The following is a 22548-nucleotide window of genomic DNA, read 5'->3' as shown; positions in this document are numbered from 1 at the left end:
AATAAACAAGTGGAAAGTTATAATTGAAGCAGACTGTTAAACTGAAGAGGAGATGAGAGGTTGAACAGGGTAAAGCGAAGAGGAAGAAGTGAAGGAGGGGAGGAGGGAAATGGTGGAGTCTGCCAATATGTGAGTTTCACAAAAACAGCTGACAAGCAGGTGAAGGAAAGAGCCATGGAAAGAGAGGAGAGAGGAGAGAGGGATAAAATGAGGATACGTGAGTGAGAGTGTGATGGAAATGAAAAGAGACAGAGGAGAGGTGTGAAAAAAGTGATAGAGAGAGTACATGGCATCACAAGAGAGAAACAGGGGTGGGAGGGAGTGTGCTGAATAAGCAGTGAAAGTGAAAACTATAGAGGGAGAAAAGTTTGGAAGGAGGGCAGAAGTTTGTGAACACACACGGAAGCACACCCAAAAGTGAGAGAGACACTGATGAATAAGAATGAAGGATAATAAGGGGAGGAAAATAGAGTGCACCGTTTTAAGAGGATGTAGATTAGCTGGATAGTGAGTTTCTCCCTCAGCGTTCGCTCTGTCTCAGTCCTTGACAAACAAAGCTAATGTGACTCAAAGCATTACAAAACTTCTAATCCATTTGTGTGAGTGTATTAAAGATATACTATATTTAATATAGAGGTTATTAGAGGTGACAGTGTTTGTGTGTTTCGAGGATGGATTATGGCTGCACAACAATAGGAAAATATGCAATATGCGATAACATCAAATATTGTGATAATTAGGGATGCACGATATTGGATTCTTTGACAGTATCCAATATGCCAATATTCATAACAACTCATTTGGCCGACAACCACTGTTGATAAATCCACTTTTTTTCCAACCCTATTTTTTTTATCATCAGGTCTGCTCTGTAGTGGAATTAACATCATATAATGCATTCTCCAATCGTGATGGCCCACCAGAAGATGGCCACATAAAATAAAATGCTTTTCAGTGTATGAAATATGAATTCACTGTGCAAAATAAGAAAAATATTTCAATTAGGGTTAATGTTTTGTACATGGTCACTTTGTCAATTTAAAAATAAATATATCAGTTTGTGATATTGGCAGAAATCAGCATGGTGGCCAGTTCTGATATTTCATTTTAAAGCCAATATCAGCCAATACCGATGACATACCAATATTATCATGCATCCCCAGTGATGATGATATTACTTGCAATAAATAAACAGATATTAAAGTGTACTCAGTTCTGCATTTCTGCTGCTGTTGGCATACTGCTAAAGTACAACAAACTGCTTGTTGTATTAAAAAGTTAAAACATTTCCAACATTCTTTTATTGAACAAATTAAACACTGAACTGAACATAACAGGCACCATTATACCAAAAGAATGGTAGTCATAATTTAAAGTTTAAAGACCTACAGCAGAGGTTCGTGTAAATACTCTCAAATATTGAGCAAAGTCATATAATTCGTAAACTCACTTAAAATATTAAATGTAATATATTATATAAAAAACAACTCAGCTAAATAATTAAGAGACTTTCAGTTAAACATTTATCAGACCGCTTGCAAATGATTCAAACAAAGTGACTCCTCCTAATCAATTCACAAACCTACATTTGGGTGACAAATTAAAATGTTTGACCATCAAAAGCTGCCGGAGCAGCTTCGAGTTAAATACCACCAACACTTTACACGAATAACTGATGTGAAACAACGCCACTGTAGTTGCAGCTGGTGTGTTGATTATATTGATATCCCCTCAGGCAAGGTGTTGCATGGAAACAAGCTCTCTGAGGGGATTGGGAGGGAAATTAAAAGGGTGTCTAGTAAAGCTATTTGGCATTTATATGGATTCAAGTCGGATAATATCAAAAATCCAACTGACCTTTTATTACGCTGCAGGGAAAGTATGTATATAAAAGTAAACAAATGATGTGCCATCCTCCATCAAAAGGCAGAGGGTTAATATTCCTGATTTGGACGCACAATATAACAACCTCAGGACGGCTGACATCGAGATTCTGACCTGTACAAACTAAATATGCTCGTCTGTTTTTGTGCTTTTCTGGTTACTTTAATCCATATGTTTCTTCCAGAAATGTGGCTTGACTTGAGAATCGTGAGATTACACGATAATCCACCTCTGATATGCTGATCCATCCCAACCCTACTTGTAATAGTAAGTCTGGCAAAACCAAATAACTCACAATCTAGTCTCCATAAGAAAAGGCATGGTTTACAACACGTCATTCAGTTAAACAAAAAAAGAGCCACTCCTCAGAATTTTGAGGGGCCAGCACAACACAAATAGTACAGAATATACCAGCTCAGGTCATCTATTGTGTGCAAAGGATTGTCTGTGGGTTCCATTTGAGAGTGAAATCTCTGTGAAACAGCACAGGAGGTATATTGTAGTGTAGAGTTTAGGATGTTTTCTCAAGAAAAATACACCAAGGAATCAAATGTTTCAAATGTTTTCAGTACCTGCAGAAACTTTCAAAGTACAAGATACAGATCCCAAAAAAAACGGTGTGATGCCAGTGGGTTTGTGCCACCAGGGCTAAGTAAGGGTGAGAACATGACAAATGTCAGAAGTGACACTGCAGAGCAGGAGCTGCTCTCACCCCAGGAGATTTGCCCCTGCTGAAAGAAAGAGATAAACACTGTGTATTTATGTAGTGTGTTTTATATGAGTGTGTGTGTGTCTGAGAGAGAGAAAGAGAGAAATCCTCTAGTGCACTGTGAGAGCTATGTCTTTGTTACTCTGACAATGGTGCTCTGACACAAATGAAAAAGATTCTTTTTTTTCCTCCTCTGTCAAACACTTTTATCTTCCCCTCTCCAACTGTCAGCGTTTCTCCCCATATTTCCCTCACTCTCTCTGATTCTCCATTTGTGTATCTCAGCATTTCTCCCGCTGTCTCTCTCACTCTCCTTCTGTCTCTTCTTGTCTTCATTAGCTTCCCCTCTCCTGTTTTCATTTCATCATTTCACTCTCTGAATTTGGTATCTGAGCAGCAGCGAGTGAGGAAGTGCAGAGAGCGAAGCAGAGAATACAAATGTAAAAAGGAGAGAGGGAGAAATGGGGATAGGGGACATGGATAGGAGCAGAGAAGAAAAAGGGGAAGGCATTGTTAGAGGGATATCAGAGGGAGGAAGCAAGAGAGGCTGAAAGAAAAGTTAACAGGCAGAAAAAAAGCAAAAGAGAGAAAGAATCTAGAGGAGAGGGGGAGAGAAAAGGCAGGAGGATGGTGCTCTGTGTGCTACTGTGGAGCCTGCAGCAGGATAAGTGATCCCAGTGGTAGATAGAAGGTCAGATACACACTGACAGTCAGACCACTGCTTAACCTGGAGATCTGACCACACACACACACGGGCACGCAGTTCCTGACACACAAACTGCATACACAAATGCACACTAACAGACACGCACACACTCACACAGCTGATGTGAGGCAGACAGACTGAGAGCAGGATGGCTGTCAAAACATCAGCATCTGCTCAGCATCACACACACAACGCTCAGAGCAAACACAAACAAACATACATCTAGCAAACAGCGTCCAAGCAGCCCTTAGAGGGATCAGGGCTGATATTTGATAAACTTGTGCTACCCCAGCTGGGGCTTAGATAAAGCATACACACACAAACACACACACACACACACACACACACACACACACACACACACACACACACACACACACACACACACACACGCACACACAGCCAAGCTACAGCCAATTTCACACAGTTTTTCATAAAGTTATGGGTTGAAACATAAACCCATGGATATATAAAGGCAACTGAATTTGTTACTACATCAGATGTTTCTCATATTATGATGCAGGCTATATATTATGTAAAGCCTTCAAGGCAGGGCTGGGCGTTTAAAAAATAACAACATAATTATCTCAATATAAATTTCCTTGATAATGATATAATGAATGCTTGATAAATCCACCATGTAATTAAACCACACACATGCCTGTAGAGGGGTGGTGGCAATGCATCCAGTCACCACCCCCATTAATCAGAAGGAGAAGAAGGAGCAACAGCAGTATATGAAGTAGAAAAAGACCGGGGACGGGCTGACCGGCCAGCTTTCGCCAGCCACAAAGCTGTTTTTAGTATGATTGTTTTGACCATGGATAACGTTGCACTGTGATTGAATTCGCCTCATAAAATTAGCAACAGTAGCCTTATAGTTTACTCATCCAATGCTAATGGTAAGCAAGTTAACATGACTGACTGACCCGCTGTTTCATATAGTAATATGACTTAATGTGAGTAAAGGAAACGTGACTAAAGGTAATGGGACACGGTTTCCCACACAGTCATTTATTCGTGGCAGCCCCGCCACAACTAAATCATCTGCCACCACAACTAGATTTTTTGGAGCTGGACTGTTAATTAGGCGCACTACTGATAATAATAATGATTTGCCGTCAGCTACCACCACACATACACTGTCAATCTGTGTGAAACACTGTGTAAATAAAACTTTCATACTTTCATACATTAACACGTCTGTAAACATGATTTCTGTCTTGGTCACAACAGACAGATTTTGACTGCTACTTCAAAACACCATCAAGGTCCATCTTTTGTATTTGGTTTGATTGAGAAACAGCAGAAATTAATACTGTTGGTGTAACACTTGTACAGCTGATCTCAGTGAAGATTTTTGTCTTATTTTTTTCCTTTTACATTGTCAGCTAAAACACTTAAAATAGACTTAACCTAACTGTCCAATGAGTTTGATATGCTGCTGATCAGAATTAGGATTTTTATGTCTATTTTCAGAGTTTTATTTAATAAAATTATTTTGATTATAGAGCTGTTTCTAACAAACCTCAGATTTGTGAAGTCATCTGCTGTTTGGAAAATGTTGTCATATTCTGACAATAAATAATAGTTTATACTTTAGGTAACAATAAGGTTTCTTTGACTCAAGAGCAAAAATCTGCCTTTGAACCTAAAAGGAAAAATTATTTGGCTTTTTTTGGCGGATGAATATTGGTATCGATCAATATGAAAAAATTATTGGGATTAATCATATTACCCAGCTCTACTTTAATGTGTGTTTTATTCGATTAACATATTATGTGAACATCGATGTGTGTGCGTTCGTGTGTGTGCGTGTATGCAGGGCTAATTGATTGTCCTCGTCAGCCCTGCTGTTCAGACTGCAGTAGCTGTCAGCAGGAGCCAACTGCTACTCTAACAAGCCTTACACACACACACACACACACACACACACACACACACACACACACACACACACACACACACACACACTTTCATACTCCCTTACAAGCACACATACATTTTCACATTAGCCCTTAACGTAGCAACAGACTTACTTATATACACGTACACAAACGTCGAGGCGAGCTTAATAAGTCTATTAATTGCATGTGACGTGATTCCGCCTAAGATGGTATTCTTGACATTTAGCAAGGCTGATTGACAGATGTCAGAAATATCTGAAGGATCCCCTGGCATTTCGTGGTGCGTGATAAGTGTAAGAAAGGCCCAGTCCTTAATCCAACTTTAAGCCAGAGTTATACAAATCAGAAATTCACCCTTTGTTTGATTCAACAGTGACTGAATTCAGAAACAGTATGTATGTATGTATGTCATTGAACGAAGAGATAATGCACACGCCATGCAACACTCTGCATCAAGCCACACATACTGTACCAACACACACACAGGGAGGATACTGCTGATGAAGCGTGGGTAAATACACTCCATCACAGTGTAGGAGGTTACACAGGGACAAACCCCTCTCATCCCTCATCCTCTGCTTCTCTCTATCCCGCACCGCCCTCACACCCTCCTCACAATCTGTCGTTACAACTGAACCAGCTTCCCACACCCACCTGCTTTCTCCTCTCCACTCTCTCCTTCTTGGAGTCATGGATTTTTTTGTCTTATCTTTCACTTCTTTTTCTTCCTCTCTTTGAGTCATTCTCTTTTTTTCTTTACTGAACTTGTTTTTCATCCCTCTCATTTTACGAGATGGAGCTCTCTGTCAGACGTCCTTCGACACCCCCGTCACCCTTGCACTTGTGCAACACTGTAGCTGTGTCTGAAACATGAGCATGTGTGCAAGTGGGCATGTGCAAGAGCGTGTGAGTTATAAATTAATGGGTGTAAATCTCACATAGCCAGACGTATCGTGTTCTGTGCCAGCACCGGAAAAAAGTAGGAATGGGAATCAAGAGCCGGTTCCAGTTGAGAATTCCACATTGGAAACAGAAACGTATGCCTCCGAACTTATCAGTTCCTTTCATTGATGCCGACTTGTTTTTCTTACAGTTGTGCATTGCAAAACAATGGCATCAAACTCGTGTGTCTACGTTGCTGAAAACAAGAAGGGCTAATGGCGAAGAGGAATAAACAGTTAAAAACGTGACTTCTATCACAAAAAGATGAAAACAGTGCAGCTTGTAATGTCTGTAAAATGACTGTTTTAAGCAAGGGTGGAAACAACAAAAATATGCTAAAACATCTTTCTGTACAACATGGCCTGAAATTATAGGAATGCAATCACACTATGCAAGAGTGCCAATGCTGCCAAACTGAGCAGTCTGTTACCAAGGGTACGTGTCCTCTGTCATTATAACTTTAGCAGGCTTAGCACATTTTTTCTTTGACTAAGAAAAGTGGAGCTTTTGCAAACATGCATGCGTTTTAGTCTAACCTATTTTTCATTGTTTTTAGATTTAGAGATAATATAACAGTTGCACTGATGCTTGAAACCTGTTAAGGCCTACTGCTCATGCATTGCTCGTGTGAACGGTGTGTGTTCACATTGACAGTGCAGATCTGCCTACTGTTATAATTACTGTTTACAATTATACTCAAAAGCTGATACTCCACTCACTCATTTATGAAGCCATGCAAGTCACTGCAGTATCAACAACATGGTCCTGCAATTGTTTCACAGGTAGTGTGTCAACGACTGAACAGATACTGTCGATACAAATGCTGTCAGAGGGCGTTTTGAAAGAGAAACAGGAAAGGTTGAGTAAAGTGTGGAGACAGGTCTTGCTATGAGAGACTAGTTTTAAGTAGTGTCATGTTTTGTTTTTTTAAATGTTAACAAGCAGGAAGGATATCATCTGCAATAGGCAGACAATAAAGGGCTTATACTCACAATCTACATCCTGTGAGCCAGACTTATATCTGTGTGACTGATATATATATATATATATATATGTGTATATATATATATATATATATATATATATATATATATAGATATATAGATAGATAGATAGATAGATAGATAGATAGATAGATAGATAGATAGATAGATATTAATAATTATTATCTTATAAAAGATATTTTTTAAAGATATTTTTAAACAAAAAAGGAAAACTGAACTTGGCACAATTCTAAAAAAACAAATGTATGTCAAGTGACTGATTACATGCATTGATAATGCATGTTATCCCCATCTCTTGCTGTGAGAGCTCATTGCCATATTTGCACAGATAGGTCTGTTATTACCTCTATGTGCCCCACACGCTCTTTAATTCTCTTTCTCTCGGTCTGTATATGTGCATATGTGATCTTCCCTTTAAGCAACTCTATGTGTGCATGTGTCCATGAATATGTATATTTTGGCGTCCAAGCACCCATGCATCTGCTTGAGCGTGCGTATTTATGTATTACGGCTGCTCGAGCCACTCAGCCACACCGTCTCCACTGACCTGTCCTCAGCGCTGACTCAGCAAGTATTGGTCCCCTCTGCATTATTCAGCGAGCTTAGCCAAGGTGTTAAACAGGAGTACATCACAGCAGAGGACGGGAGCATGCTAAGTGGACTGGCACAAGACGGGGAGAATGTAGAGATGTAAGCTTAGTGCGATAACAGAGATTAGCTTGTAGAAACACGACTAAAGCTTTGTCCCATTTCCATTCACATAAATCTAGATTTGGATTTGAGGATGTGGTGTGTTCGCAGTGACAAAGATGTTGAGTATTGGATGTTTGATGAAGATTATATATATACATACATATATACATATATATATATATATATATATATATATATATATATATATATATATATATATATATATATATATATATATATATATATATATATATATATATATATATATATATATATATATATATATACATATATATATATATATATATACACACACAACATTTTTTCATAATTATATTAATTATAAATATCGTTTTCTGGACATTTTCACTTAGTGTTTTGATAATTTTCTGATAAAATAACTAATTTTCAGGTCATTTTCTAATCACCTTTCACTACTTTCTTGTAATTTGTGGGACATTTCTTGCCATGTTGCTGATGTCCTGAAACTGACCTGAAACCTGAAACTGATGTCCATTCAGGTTTCAAAGGGTCAAAGATGCTCCAGGTACATCGTGAAATATAAAAGTACTGGTATGCTTCAGGAAACAGTGCAGTCATGTGAGGTTGAATTAATTTGTGGCTTAAATGTGCTAATCCCTGGTTTGGTCTTTTAATTGCAGTTTAGAAGTGTGAATTTTTTTGTGCATGCACAAAGAAATGGTGTGTAATCTCTGAGGTCCAGGAAAAATGACATTTTTATGCTGTTGGTTTCCACCACAGAGGCTAATAACACAGTTAAAGAAATGTCACCTACTGTCAAGTTGTTTACACATAACAGCCTTTAGTTTTGCTCGAGTAATATTCACAGTTACACATTAATGTGCTGAAATGGTTTAAGAATGACTTAATGGACGTTATCTTTTCAACTTTTCAAACACAGATTTTCCACCCTAGTTGCCAAAGTGCAGCTTGTCCCTCTTCTTTGTACCCATTAGTCTAATTTGTCCCCATCAACAGGTGTTGAGTCATGGATGCCTGAGAGGCACTCGCAAAAGCTAAGTGGTTGCTAATGCTAATCAAGGCCCAAAAGGACCATTGAGACTTGCTGGTGAAGATGTAAGTCCCGGCTAAAAAGCTCCAGTACCAAAGAAAAATTGAAATGCGTTGAGTCACAGCTTCCCAATGATGTCGCTTTTCTTTGTTTTTCTTTGAAAGAGACGACAGAGCGAAATAATGATGAATTTGCACAAATCGGCACACATCTCAACAAAGCCAGTGGCACGCAGACGCAAATATGCACATAACTTCACAGATGCACACAAAGCAGTTATTATCTTTGATTATTTATGAGTGTAACTCAGACATGCTCTTTGGTGTAGCCTATGCAGTGTTTGATGTAAGGTATCTTGGGGCTTTGTGGACTTTCCTTGTTCTTTTCACAGTACCATAGCTGCAGCGCTGTTTCCCTCTCTGTCTCTCCGCTGCCACAACTCCATCTTTCTTTAACTGCTCCGTCTTTACATTTATTTTCTCTCCCTGTTTCGCTTTCACTCCCTTATTCTCACTTCTGTTTCTCTCTACCCTGCTCAATCACTGTCTCCCTGTTTCTCTTTCATCCATCCCACAGTCCGTCATCTCTGCTTTGTCTCACTCTTGATTCTTAACCTTTCTTCACCTTCATTTTGTCCCTCTTTTTGTCTGTCTGTCTTTTTGCTCCCCCTCTTACTTGTTCACTTTGAGCTGTGTGTAGTCAGGCTAAGAGACAGAGTAAGGTAAGCTCAGTAAACAGTGCTTTGGTGGTGTCCGCGGCTGTTTGTCTAACCTCCACTGTCCGTGTCACAGGACATGCCTTTGTGTCAGCTTCAAAGCAACATACACACTCTCTCACACACAAATGCACTCGCACAAAATCTTCTAAATCCTTTAACAGAGATGTATACTCACCCAAATACCCACATAGCACACACACATTTACTCATGCATGTTGAAGCTCTCTCACTGATAATTCGTAGTGAAGGAAGTAGATCCGAAAGAAAGAGAAAGAGAAAAACAGATGGCACCCTAATATGTAATGTAGGTTTACTGGAAGAGAAAACACAACAGATAGATTAAAGAGTGTGTGCATATTCAACGTATCCTAATTTAACTGTCGGTGTGATATCTTACAAATGAGCGCCTCACAAACGGCGTCACATTCCATACTTAACAAAAGTTAAATAATTAAACCTATGTATGTAACGTAATGTTACATAGGTTAGGCTGAGGAAAAGAACATGGTTAGGTGTTGTCACGTTGTGTAATTGATGTAAAGCTACGTAGTTTATGTTAAGTTGCATGGGTTAGCTTTTATGAAAAGATACATGGTTGGGCGTCCTCACTTAGGTTAGGTGTACGTAGGTAAGTACAGTTGTGCAAGTTACTTTTAGGAAAAGACGTAATGATGATGACATCTTAAAACAGTTCACATGAATTGACACTGTCCTGAACTGAGGTTTCCTGGGGGAAAGTCCTGTGTTTGTTTGACTAATCTACCATCCCAACCTAAATTTTTATGCTGACTTTCACTCTTAAAACTACCGCTTCTACTCTGTCAGTGCATTAATCACATTATTATAGCCGTCCCAATGACATGGGTTCTACATAAATCACTGTGGTCCATTATTTTTCGTATGTAAACATATGAACAGTGCATGAAAATAGTTCTGCATATTGCATGCGTGTACTGTAGACTTGTTTTTTGTTTATTGCTTTTGAGATGTTTGCAAGGGGAAAGTAAAAAAGTGTGTGCAAAAGAATACATTCACAAGTATGAGTCATATCTACACAGGCTTGTCACAGACGTCATTGAGGCACCAACATTTTTTTCAAAAAGATTCAAAATAGAAATTTCTACATAACAATGTTGCCCGGTAACCATGAGATTTCTAAGGAGATTCTCAACTTAACCTTTGTATATGTATATTACACAATTAGATAATGACGTGGATAGGAAAAGCTATATAGTTATATGTAAAGTAAACTGAAATCGTAATTCTATTGTGTGTGTGTGTGTGTGTGTGTGTGTGTGCGTGCGTGCGTGTGTTTAAATCTTAATTCTGATAAGCTAGTGTACAAATATTCAGTGTTTAAAACTGGGTGAGCATTTCCAGTGGCAGCTGTTGACTGATAGTGGTAGGCTGATGTTGCTTGAAGAGATACCCTGAACTCTGTGGTACGCAGCTGACTAGATCATGCTTTACCCTGTGTGAATGTCATTGCAAGACATTTTCCACCCTTTTTTTAACAAGCAAACATAGCACCGATTGTACACTACCAGTTAACTAAGCCACTCGTCTCTTTGCAATATTCAACACCCATATGTGCGGTTAAGTTTGTACTACTACTGAGTACTACTAAGACTGTGGAGTGGAGGCTTGTTAGCCTTTCGGGGTGCAAATCACAAAGTTTCATCATGACACTACATTGATGTGTTGGACAACCATAAAGTATTTGCTGTTATAAAGTCTGCTACAATATGATTTGGATTCAATTCAACTTAGGGGCCCACGACCAAAATGAGATGGTATCCTTATTGTCTTTTTCTTGGCTGCTTGCCATTATCTGCCTGGTGCTAGGCTGCTAGCCCTGTTTCAATGTTTTGGAAGGTGTGCTTGGACAGATGATTACACAAAGTGCCACTGAAATTTCAAAATAAAGGCGCATCTCATATCTGAAGTGTGTGTTTTTACTTGGGTACTCATTTAGTGCTAACAATAGCAAGTAAGGCTAAAACGACCGTCAAATATTATCAATGCAAAGTGACAACATTGATGCACATCATCAGCTTTAAATCCAATTAAATTTCACAACCCTTTTCTCTTTGTTTGGCACTCATCCACGTTTACGGGAAAGGACTTAAACCAAATGAATCCTTGGGGTTTTTTTGGGGGGTTTTTTTCAGATCTGTTTTTTCAAAACACTTCAGATGGAAATCATATTCATGATATTCTATGACACCTTTTGACCACAGCTCTGTGGCCATTAAGCTAATGTAGCAGCTCTGTTGTGTCCATCTGAAGGCACATGATGCATGTGCTGTGTTCTTGTCTATAATTGCACATATGGGCCTGCTGTCCTCTATAATTCATGGATATGTACACCCCAGCTGCCTCCGCATGTATGTAACACTCACATGAATGCCTATGTGGCCTTCCTCATGCACTGAACGCTCCCACACAGCTTTTCTTTAAACATGTATTCTCCTTCTCGATCATTACTTCAGTTAGTCAAAGTGGAACTGAAAGGTCCCTCCTGTCCACCCCTTCTATATTCTGCTTTCCTCTTCATCGCTGCCATCACTTCACTTCAGAATCCCAATTCCCCACACTTTCACACTGACTGCAAAAAACATGCAGTCTCTTTGCATAAAAGAAAATGATGGAAGTTAATTGGTTTTAGCAGCAAAGTTTGGTCTGCGCCAAAATGATAATCTGAAAGAAAAGAGTAAGATATAAGTCAGAGAAAGAGGAGGAGAGATACAGTAGCAACGCACTATGTTTTTGACAATTTTCAATGTATTAATATTTATTGCTTCAAGGACCAAGTCAATCCTTGGTCACGCCTCAGGGACCAGGATTTGATGTGCCTGAGGTGTGAAATAGTCAAAAATGTTAGAATGTAAATCAGGTGTCCACTTGATGTAGACCAAAAAATGAAAAATTAGAGCGTCAGTGTTTCTGTTGTGATCAAAAAAGAGAGAGAAGCAGAGGTAGAGAAGATGGTGCAGGATGGAGGGAACAGAGGAAGAAGAGAGAGGAGGAGAAATGTGGGGCGAGACCCGATGCTGACCAAAGCTGACACCCCTCGGCATGCAGTGTTCACCTCCAGGGTGTGTGTGTGTGTGTGTGTGTGTTTGCTTTTTCATGCTTCTATGCTTGTGTGGGCTTGACTAAGAAACAAGGGAGAATATTTAAAGCTGATTTGTCATGAGAGAGTGGCAAAACAGTGGAGCCAGCACAGGCTTTGATAAGCAGCATAGTGATGCAAGCACACACACATACACAGAGACACACACACACACACGCACACGCACACACGCCTTGAACTAACATGTAGCCAGATGGAAAAGGCTTTGGTTATTTCTCATGGGTGTAAATACTCTGAGGGTGCATGTACGGCTTCCTGCAACAGTCAATAGTTTCATACATGCACACAAACGCACTCGTGAATAAGAGTGAACAGATGTGCACATACACACATAAAATGGCATATGCACGCATATGTATACAGACGCACAAAAGCACACACATGCTCAATATTTAGCAGCAGTTCTGTTGCTAATGGCCAATGTTTTACACTCTGTTGCCAAACACAGATGAATAAACAACAGCAGATAACTCGGCAAGATGGCAAATTGGTCTATAATAATTACAAAACTAATTACAAAAATAACAACAATAATAATAAGAGAGTAGATAGTAGAAGTAGATTTTCAAGCCCTTGTCTCTTCTTTTTTTAAGTCAAATATTTCCAAAGATTCTTAGTGGAGCTACTTCACACGGTTCAGTCATGCCAAAGCCAGATTGGCTTGTATCATCCTCACAAAATGTTTTATTTCTATGTACTAGACCTAGTGTTTGAGCCATTTACTGTGACCCAATATGAACAAAGTTTAAGTAATTAATTGCTGCGCAAAGACTATGATGCAACATGCTGACTGTATCATTAAACAGTTTTTCAGATGCTTGTCTACATTTAGACAGATTGTTTTTTCTACTTCCTAGTCCTGTCATTGAAGTTAATATATCCCCTTATAATTAAAGCAATATGTTAACATTTTGGATTATAATTAAAACAATATGTTAACATTTTGGATTATAATTAAAACAATATGTTAACATTTTGGAATATAAACATATTTGCTGTAGTTGCCAGGCAACCAGCAGAGACTCCAGGCTGCTCCCAGCCAAGAAATAGTCCGGGCCATGTGCCCGACTATTTTTCATCCCTGTTTGTACGTATGTACTGTATGTATGTATGAATGTTTGTATGTGTGTATGTATATGTGTGTGTGTGTGTGTGTGTGTATATATATATACACAAATGTATTTAATTAATTTATTTTGTGTACTAGGACTAGGTTTTTGACCTAGTTTTGTTTTTACCTTGGGTGTGTGTGTATATTTTAATTATTATTATTATTGTTATTCTGTGCCCCATCCCATTCAGACAATTTTCAGGGTCTGTGAACTCATCGTGAGTTATTTCTATATCTCAGCAGCAGTATAAGTCGTGGCATGGATGCTCAGTTAATCTGATCAGAGCTGATCAGATTGATAGATGAAAGGAGCAGCTGCTACAGAGTGTGAAAAACCTTTAGATCCAGCACAATGAACAGTTAAGTTTCACTGCACCTAGTGTCATGCTGCTCCAAACGTGCCCAAAGTACACTCTGCGCTGACACTTAGGTGCAATAAAAAAATGTTGTGTATATATATTTCACCAGCGCTCCAAAAATATAAAATCTATTTGTTGTGGCAAATGTTTTGATTGTGGTGGCCTGCCACAAATAAATTAATGTCAGGGAAACCCTGAATTTAGTTTATATGGTATTGCTCAATATAGCCTATGCTTTGCTATGCCTTGCTTATATGGCGCATAGCGTCTGTGCCCTATGTATTTGGCTGTTATATTGAAAGAACAGATACACAGGAGTTGTATTAATCTTCTCGTCAAACTCTTTATCAGACAGCAAATTAGCGCATTTCACAAAATGTTAAACTAATTCTTTAACAGTGATGCAAGGTAAGACTGTTTGGATTTTATAAAACTGATGTAATCGTTTTATAATAAGTTGATAATCGCAAGGAACATAAAATCCCAACCCATAACAGTTTAAAATACCTATTCTTTTAGACAAACTGGGAATGCCACCAAGAATGAGAACAGCAACATCGCATGTCTCTGGGGAGTTCTTCACAGCTGAGAGTGAATGCATTATGTGTGTCCTGTTAGCTAGTGTCGGGGCTTATGAGAATTCATTTTGAGTAGATGAAAGTCAGACAGGATATGTTAGACGGGATGGCAGATGTAGGAAATGGGGTTGCCTTGTTATAGGTAATGTCCTGTGGGAGTGTGTCTCTGCGTGAGAATGTATCATTGCAAACTGTCACTCAAAAAAAATAGTTTGGTTTGCATGGAATAGAGACTTGGATTAAAAAGAGGGGGAAGTTTAATTTTGTGAAGTGTTTGCTCACCTTTGGCACTTGTAATTAGGAGAAAAATATGAAATGTAATATCTCATCTGCATCATCAGTTCTTTTCTTGTGACTTCAGTAATTTCTCCGCTGAGATGTTTTTTGGTCTCTGATGCACTCTGGTTGCTGGGTGATTAGAGTGTGATTGGCACTTGGATCAGAAATAGATCTCGGAGCCATGAAGAACATCACACCCTGGCACTAGAGGTGGGAGAGCCAAGTTTCATTTGTGAGAATATACCCACATACATCCTGGCAGACGTGCATCTATTCAAACACACAATTGAGAACTTTTTCTTGGAACTTCACACCCACAAACACACTTTAATAGACACACGCAAACATCACACAGTCACGCAGCATTATTGTCACAGTTATTTAAGTGTAAGATCAGGAGTCTGAAAGCTTAATTGCCAGTGTCAGACACTGCGTGTGTGTTTAAATCTAGGGGTGTGAGTCAGACTGTCAGTGATATAATCAGCACTATTGACATCATCTTATTTCCTGAGATTGCAGAACTAAAACTTTCTCTCAACTTCAGAAAAGATTAATGTAATATGACTGTTTTAATCATGTAAAACACATGTTTAATGAGACTGATTCTCCAGTTTTATGGCTTTGATGTAAACCATTAGATAATCTTATGTGCTGTAATGTTATGTTGCAAAGGCTTGTGAAAGATACAAATTAATAAAACCAAAAGTAAGACTAATAAAACATGACAACTAAAATCAGTTGCAGTACGTTTAGAAAAATTTGTATTTATCAAAGGAAAGACATACATTTTATTAAATCCTTAAACGCCTCTTCCCCAGGATTTCTAATTATTACCACTTGCTCAAGCACATGCAGCAACCCACTCCTGTGAAAATTTGAATTCAATAAGGTTCTTAATCTAAGCAAACACAATTATTTAATTGAAAAATTTCATAATAAAAGACAGATTAGCCTCTAAAAATGTCTTAAAGTAAGCTTTACCTTGATGTCATGAGAACTAAAAGCATTAGGTGCATTTCCCATTGTAAGAAATACAAATTAATTCAATGTTAATAACAGTTTGTGGGTAACTTTCAATGGGAGTAGTTGTAAAGAAAGATGAAGAGAGAGAGGAGGAAAGTGGGCAAGAGAGAGAGACAAATTAAACTTTACTTGGTTCCATATTTAGAGGCAATTTAGTGGAAGAACATGTCTTTACATGCTTGGATAAGCCCAGTAATGACAGCCTCTCATAGTTTCATGTATTTCATTCATCCCATGCTCACCCTGCCATGATACAGTTTGGACAGTAACACTCTTTTTGTATAGGCCCTGCACTCCAGCAAATTGGATCTGACTATGACAATGGTGGTGAGGATGAAGTGCTGACTTTGCTAACTTGATGGTGTTCACACCCGAATCAAATAAACAAGTGTAGTTTTCATAGTAGAGCTTTGATTGGGCCCAAAAAAATCAAGCCCGGCCCTACATGAACTCAGTTAGTTTCTATCCTGGACCACGCCCAAGCCTGATTTAAAAAGAAAAGATATATGTGTGTGTGTGTGTGTGTGTGTGTGTGTGTGTGTGTGTTTTAAATTAAGACTTTCATACCAGCTAAGGGCTGGCATTTTTCTCGCACCACTGCTCCTTTTCTTCCTTCTGTTATTTCAACCATTACAGGTTTAGCAGAATGAGCTGCACCCTCCGGTCCATGGCGATGCAGCACGCAGGTGATCACTGCTCTCGCACTGCCAACCAAGTGGCCTTGCAGCCTCTCTTTCTCTGTACCTCGTTTCTCTTCCTCTCTTGAGCCAAGTCTGTCTCTATATCGCAGTCCCTTCTTTCTTTATCTATATTTTCTCTCTTGAGTCACTGCCATGCAACGCCTGCCACTTACACAGGAGAGCTGCCAGTTTAATTTTATAAAAAAATAAAAATAAAAAAAACTTGGTAAACGGGAAAGGACCTAACCTGATCCAAGCACAATCAGGCGTGGGCAGACAATCAAAGCTCTAATTCAGAAACAGTTCTTTTTATACAAAGTCCCAAGATTTAAGGGGAAAAAAATGTAAATAAAGCTAATTTAATAACAGTATTTTGAAGTTCTTTTCTGTCTACAAACAATAGCAAACACATGGTCGCATTCATGGCCTGTGCTGCATCTTTACTGGTTGCTTTTCAAGGGTATTTCTGCCTTCAGTCTGGTCCTCAGCTGCACATTGTGATAGCTGACATGACCACTTTGGTACATTCCACTGTTTAGCCATGATTGTGGTTTACTTGCTTGCATGTTAAGGACAATTGTGCTGCAGTATTTTACTAAAAATAGGGACAATGTCAAAAAAGCCTATTATTTATGCACAATTTACACTATAATGATGTGAACACCCTCAAACATTTTTGTTGCAGAAAATCTGTATAGTCACTGTTTCATTTCAATCCCAATGTCGTGTAGTATAAAGCTAAACAAAAAACAAAATGCCACTGCACTAGTATTTCTGGTCCACACAGCATAGTCTATTGTGCCCCAAACAAATGTGTTGGTTTCAGGATTCTCATATCCTCATTTGCAAAGCAGACAGTCAAAATGTAGCTGCCAATTTCCAGCACTGTCAACTCTCTCAACTGGATTTTTAATAGAAACCCCTTTTCTCATCATTGTATCATTTGCATGAATTTGCAACGCTGTCACTGACACCACTGCTGCATGATTTATGGTAAGGTCAATGGTGTGACTGAGAAACTTCATCCAGAAAAGCCGGGTGCTCCTTAAGGAAATTTGCATATTGTCTAATTTTAGCATCTTAATTCTTCTTAATGCATTCTGTCTCTATCACACTCTCCCTTTCTCTCTCTCACAGACACAGACAAACATGTTCATTGATAGGCACATGTTCATTTTTTAACTATGTTTAATTTTTTTGGACCATGTTTTGTGTTGTGCCTTGTACCTTGTAATTAGTCTATTTCCTGCATGTTTAACCAATCAGCGACCAAAGCCAGAGCATTTTGGAAATATTACATAGTCACAAAACTTTCCCAAATAAATGTAAGATATGCTGAATGTGTCTCTTTTCCAGCTGTTTTGGTGAGGGTTAGTTTTCAGTGTCCAGGACAAAACAATAAAATCATGGACAAACAAAGAGAAACCAAATTAATTCTGATGAGATAGGATGAACAGAGTTTGGCTGGTAAGCCAGTGCTGGCTTCCACAAGTTCACTGGAAGATAAAGCTCTTGGTCACGTTCATCTGTCCCCTAGTAAACAAAATACATGCAACAAATGTACAAATAAGACAAACAAAACATTTGTCTTTTATTTCTTTGCTGCACCGATCTTTGTTGAGGTTAATAATACAAGAGCAGAGACAGGAAACTCTGAAACCCATTAATATTAGAAAACTAGTTACAGGAAGTTAAATATTCTCCTTTAGCCTGCAGGTAGGTCAGAGGTTAGGATCAGCAATAGAACATCAGTGCTTTACGAAGCTGTTAATATTTCTGTATCTTTGTCAAATGCTCCTCAGCAGATTGAATGCAAAAAATACTGAGTCTGAACCCATATTATCCATTAAAACAATATCTAACCCTCTGCTGCCCTCTGATAATATTCTTCTTCTACAATAATAGCATTCTAAATATCATACAAACTACACAGGCAAGATGATATCACATGACCTTTTAGTGAATAAAAGGAAACTCATAGCTCTCTCGCTTACTCTCAAGCCAGTTCAAAGACAAGCTGTAACATTTTGTAGAAGGGCAACAGAGTACAAAAGAAACAAAGCCAAATTAATGGCTGTGATTCACACTAGAAGTGACACATCTGAGAAACACAGGTGAGGATCTCGGCTTTTTTATCTTTTTCTTACAATTTGAAGTAAGCTTACTAATCTTGCACTGGCATCCTGCTGCTGTTAATTTTCTCAGTTGGCCTGAAGAAAGTTGAAGCCAGTCATGTCTTGTTTAAAATACATAAGTTCTGTTTCGTTGGCAACTGGACTTAGTTTCACTTCCTTGAAGACGTTCCGCCTCTCATCCAAGAAGCTTCTTCAGTTTTAACCAACTGGAAAGGAGTGCAGGCTTTAAATCCTGTGTAGGTGTGTGCTACAGAGTTGTTAAGGTTGCATGTGTATTCTGAGTTTCAGAGTTGTTAAGGCCACTTGTGAGTCGTTGACCCAAATCAGATTTGTGTGGGTCGTTGAGGGTCATCCACATGAATCCGAACTGAAACTAAGTCCAGTTGCCAATGAAACAGCACTTACGGATACAATGACCTGGATGGCTGAGAACCTTCATCAACTTGTTTAATATACATGATGATTGATGTTGCAGTAGCCACTTCTGTTTACCTGACAGCAAGGATCTTTGCATTGCTGATGAAAACTAGGCAGAGGTTCTTTATTTCCCTTGGAACAAAACTGACCACAACTTTTGGTTGTAGTTCTCGGTGGGGTACACAGCATATCTCCCCCTGTGTGTCGGTGTTAGATAAAAAGCTTGGACCGACCAAAGTGTACAGTAATATGTCCATAGTGGGGCGGGAGGATACCCGAGTCAGAATAAATTATGTTGGTGGAATCATGTTCGGCTTTTCAAACAAGTATTTGTCAGTTTTTTGCCGTTTGGAGTTTTCACAATGTTTAGCGGGTTGTTCAGAGGGAAGCTGACGTTCACATAAAGTAGAAGGTAGGTTAGCTCTCTCAACTAATGCAGGTTAACTGAGCTAACAATGGATAGAAACAGTTTTTTTTTAAAACATCCAACAGCATTTTTTGCCAACAATAGATATCAAATAAGAGCCAAATATTTTATTTTATTAAGCTGACGTGAGCTTCTAACCACAAGGCAGAAGATAACATTATCTCAGAGCCCGACCAAGCAAACCTCTCTGTCTCCCGGCAGCTGCCTCTATCTCACTCAGACTCAACCTGTGCCTGGGTCCACAGCTGCCTGCACCATAGTGCCGCGGGACAGTGAGGAGCGCTCACTCTGCAGCTAAATGTGGGAACCGAAACATCCACTGACTGACAAAAAAAATACTAAACTTAAAAGAACATCAGTCCAATGAGCGGTTCTCAGACTGATGATCTGAATTTTCAATTCTCAGGGGGCAGCCCTAGTCCTTAGTGGACACAGGGGGCTTGAACTACTGCTTAAGCTGCACTATAGTTCACAAATTCACAATGTATAAATATGAGATTTGATGTGATTTCAGTGGTTGCCTGTGGGCATTATTTATGACAAAAAGAGTCAAAGTGTAAAAAAAGATGTCGACGCCACATCAAACTCGTGGAGTGTGTATGAAGTGACACAGTTAACCTAATATCGAGAGATATCTGTCTCTCTTAGAATAAAAGTGCATCTGTCTAATGAGAAAGATGAAAATAAACACTCCATAAATGCCTTTTGAAAGTGGTGCTGTGCATTTTCCTTTGTGTGCACAAATGTACACTATAAAATCTACAAAGAAACGACAAGTTTCAAATATGCATAAACTTTCCTAATAAACATATGCAAATATCGAGGGACACTCGAGCTGTCACGCAGAGCTCTGTAACCTCAGTGACCTTAGTGGGTAAAAGTTCCTGACACATAAGCACTTTTATGACTGAATGGATCCTCACAGTCAGGCTTCTGATCTGCAGAGTGGAAGAATTCCTTTGCACACTCTGCTATAACACACACGCACTCAAACGCACTCACGTCAACACTTTCACACAAGCTCACAACTGAAAGCACACTCTCTCACAGACACACACAAATGTGTGTACACACACACACACTTAGGGACAGTGTTAATTGCTGGAGCCAGCATTAGCAGAAGGTGTGATTTTTGAGGAATGACCGATGAGACAGAATCCCTGACTGAAGCAAAGAAGAAGAGAGAGAGAGGAAAAGACAGGATAGGATGAGGGAGGAATTAAGGGAAGTTTGCACTGAAAAGGTGGAGGAAAGGGCCAAAGCTTCATCATCATCTCCCAGGGGTGCAGGCTGCGGTGGCTTGATTATGCATTCAGCTCTCTCTCGCAAAAACCACACACCGCTCAGAAAATACAGCCCTGTCAGCCTACTTCAGCACACAGCCTGACCTTAGACTCTGCGTGTGTGTGTGTGTGTGTGTGTGTGTGTGTGTGTGCGCAAGGTGCTAGTTTTTTTTCTTCTTATCTAATTTTCATAGTCAGCAATAAATGGTGAGGAAAATTAATTCGTTTTGTTGTGCATTTTCAAAATTTGATTTATGATTGAGTTGATTAATCAGGATTAGACATTCAGTGGGTGTGATAATGATGTTCATCAGTACTGAGGAGCAATTATCATACTTAGAACACGACTTTAAAAATCAAAGTAGTTAATAGAAGTAGTCAGTAAAGCAATGAAGCTAACAAGCAGAGTGAATGGCTATAGTTACCATTTTGTATTTCTTTTTTATCTTTGGAGAGTCGTTTGCTGGGGAGGTAGGTGTTACCTTATTCTAGAAAAAAGGGTGTATGTATGTATGTGTTTGTGTGTGTGTTTGTGGTGCGTGAGTTAAGTAGACGGAGCACACAAACAGTAAAGATACAGTGTTTTTGCCGTGGAACAGCACTGCAATGAACTTCACAGTAAAGACAGACACTGTTATTTAGACACACGCTCAGTATACTTAAACAAAACACAGCATGTTTTATGTGCTTAGTTCTATGTATAGTTACTATTTATGTTAATAACGTATAATAACGTATAGTAACGTATAGTTACTATACATAGAACGAAGCACATAAAACATGTTGTGTTTTGTAATACAAGCCATACACACTTTACTCCCTGTTGACACATATATAATTTACTGCAGCCATTTTAGACCAGAAAGACAGTAGTAATGTCAGTTTGTTCATCTGTTGTTCTAAAGAGTTGCTGTAGAACAGGATGAGATCCTTGGTTGATAGGTACTGTTTATAAGATTATAACACAATAAAAAACTGCGGTGTTACCTGGCTATTTCTAAGATTAAAATAGAAAAGAAAACAAACAAAGATAGAGTAAAACTATCAGAGCTGCCACAATAGCTTGCTGGGAAACCGGAAATGGTGCCCCACTACCAGCTTCATTGCTGTGGGGCACTTGGGGCACAAGACGCTTTCACTTCCTGTCTGAAGCCAGTGGCTCCACAGAGCTCTAAAGTCTCCATCGCAAATGTCTCCAAAGTTGGATAGTGAGCCATGGAGTTCCTTGGTCAATTTGTGGCTTCGAAGTCTGTTGCTGTGCTTCCATTTCCTGTCTGAACCAAGTGTTCTCACCCTGATGTGACCCAACAGACTGGTTTAACTAGAACTAGTACTAGGTAGTACTGATGTAATTTAGTTATTAGTGCCCTTAAAAATAAGAAGTTCTGTACCAGTGTTTCCCACCAAATGACACGGACGATTGGGTACGGGGGGTTGGCATCTTTTAAATGCTTGTGTGTCCCTTTGTATCATTGTGTGTCCTCTCTCTAAAATCAGAGGTTTTTGCAGGTCCGTGAACAGAGT

The 22548-nt window shown here is 39.0% G+C and overlaps 1 protein-coding gene across 2 annotated transcripts in view; it reads left to right on the top strand.

Annotated features, from left to right (window-relative positions):
• The window catches only part of pdgfd (platelet derived growth factor d), a 67748-nt gene that overhangs the window by 11294 nt on the left and 33906 nt on the right, over positions 1 to 22548 (top strand). The window lies entirely within an intron of this gene.

The sequence above is a fragment of the Plectropomus leopardus genome, chromosome 6 (genome assembly GCF_026936395.1).
Source record: "Plectropomus leopardus strain MGB_pleo_1.0 chromosome 6, ASM2693639v1, whole genome shotgun sequence".
NCBI classification, from domain to species: domain Eukaryota; kingdom Metazoa; phylum Chordata; class Actinopteri; order Perciformes; family Serranidae; genus Plectropomus; species Plectropomus leopardus.
This window is presented reverse-complemented; position numbering and strand designations above follow the sequence as displayed.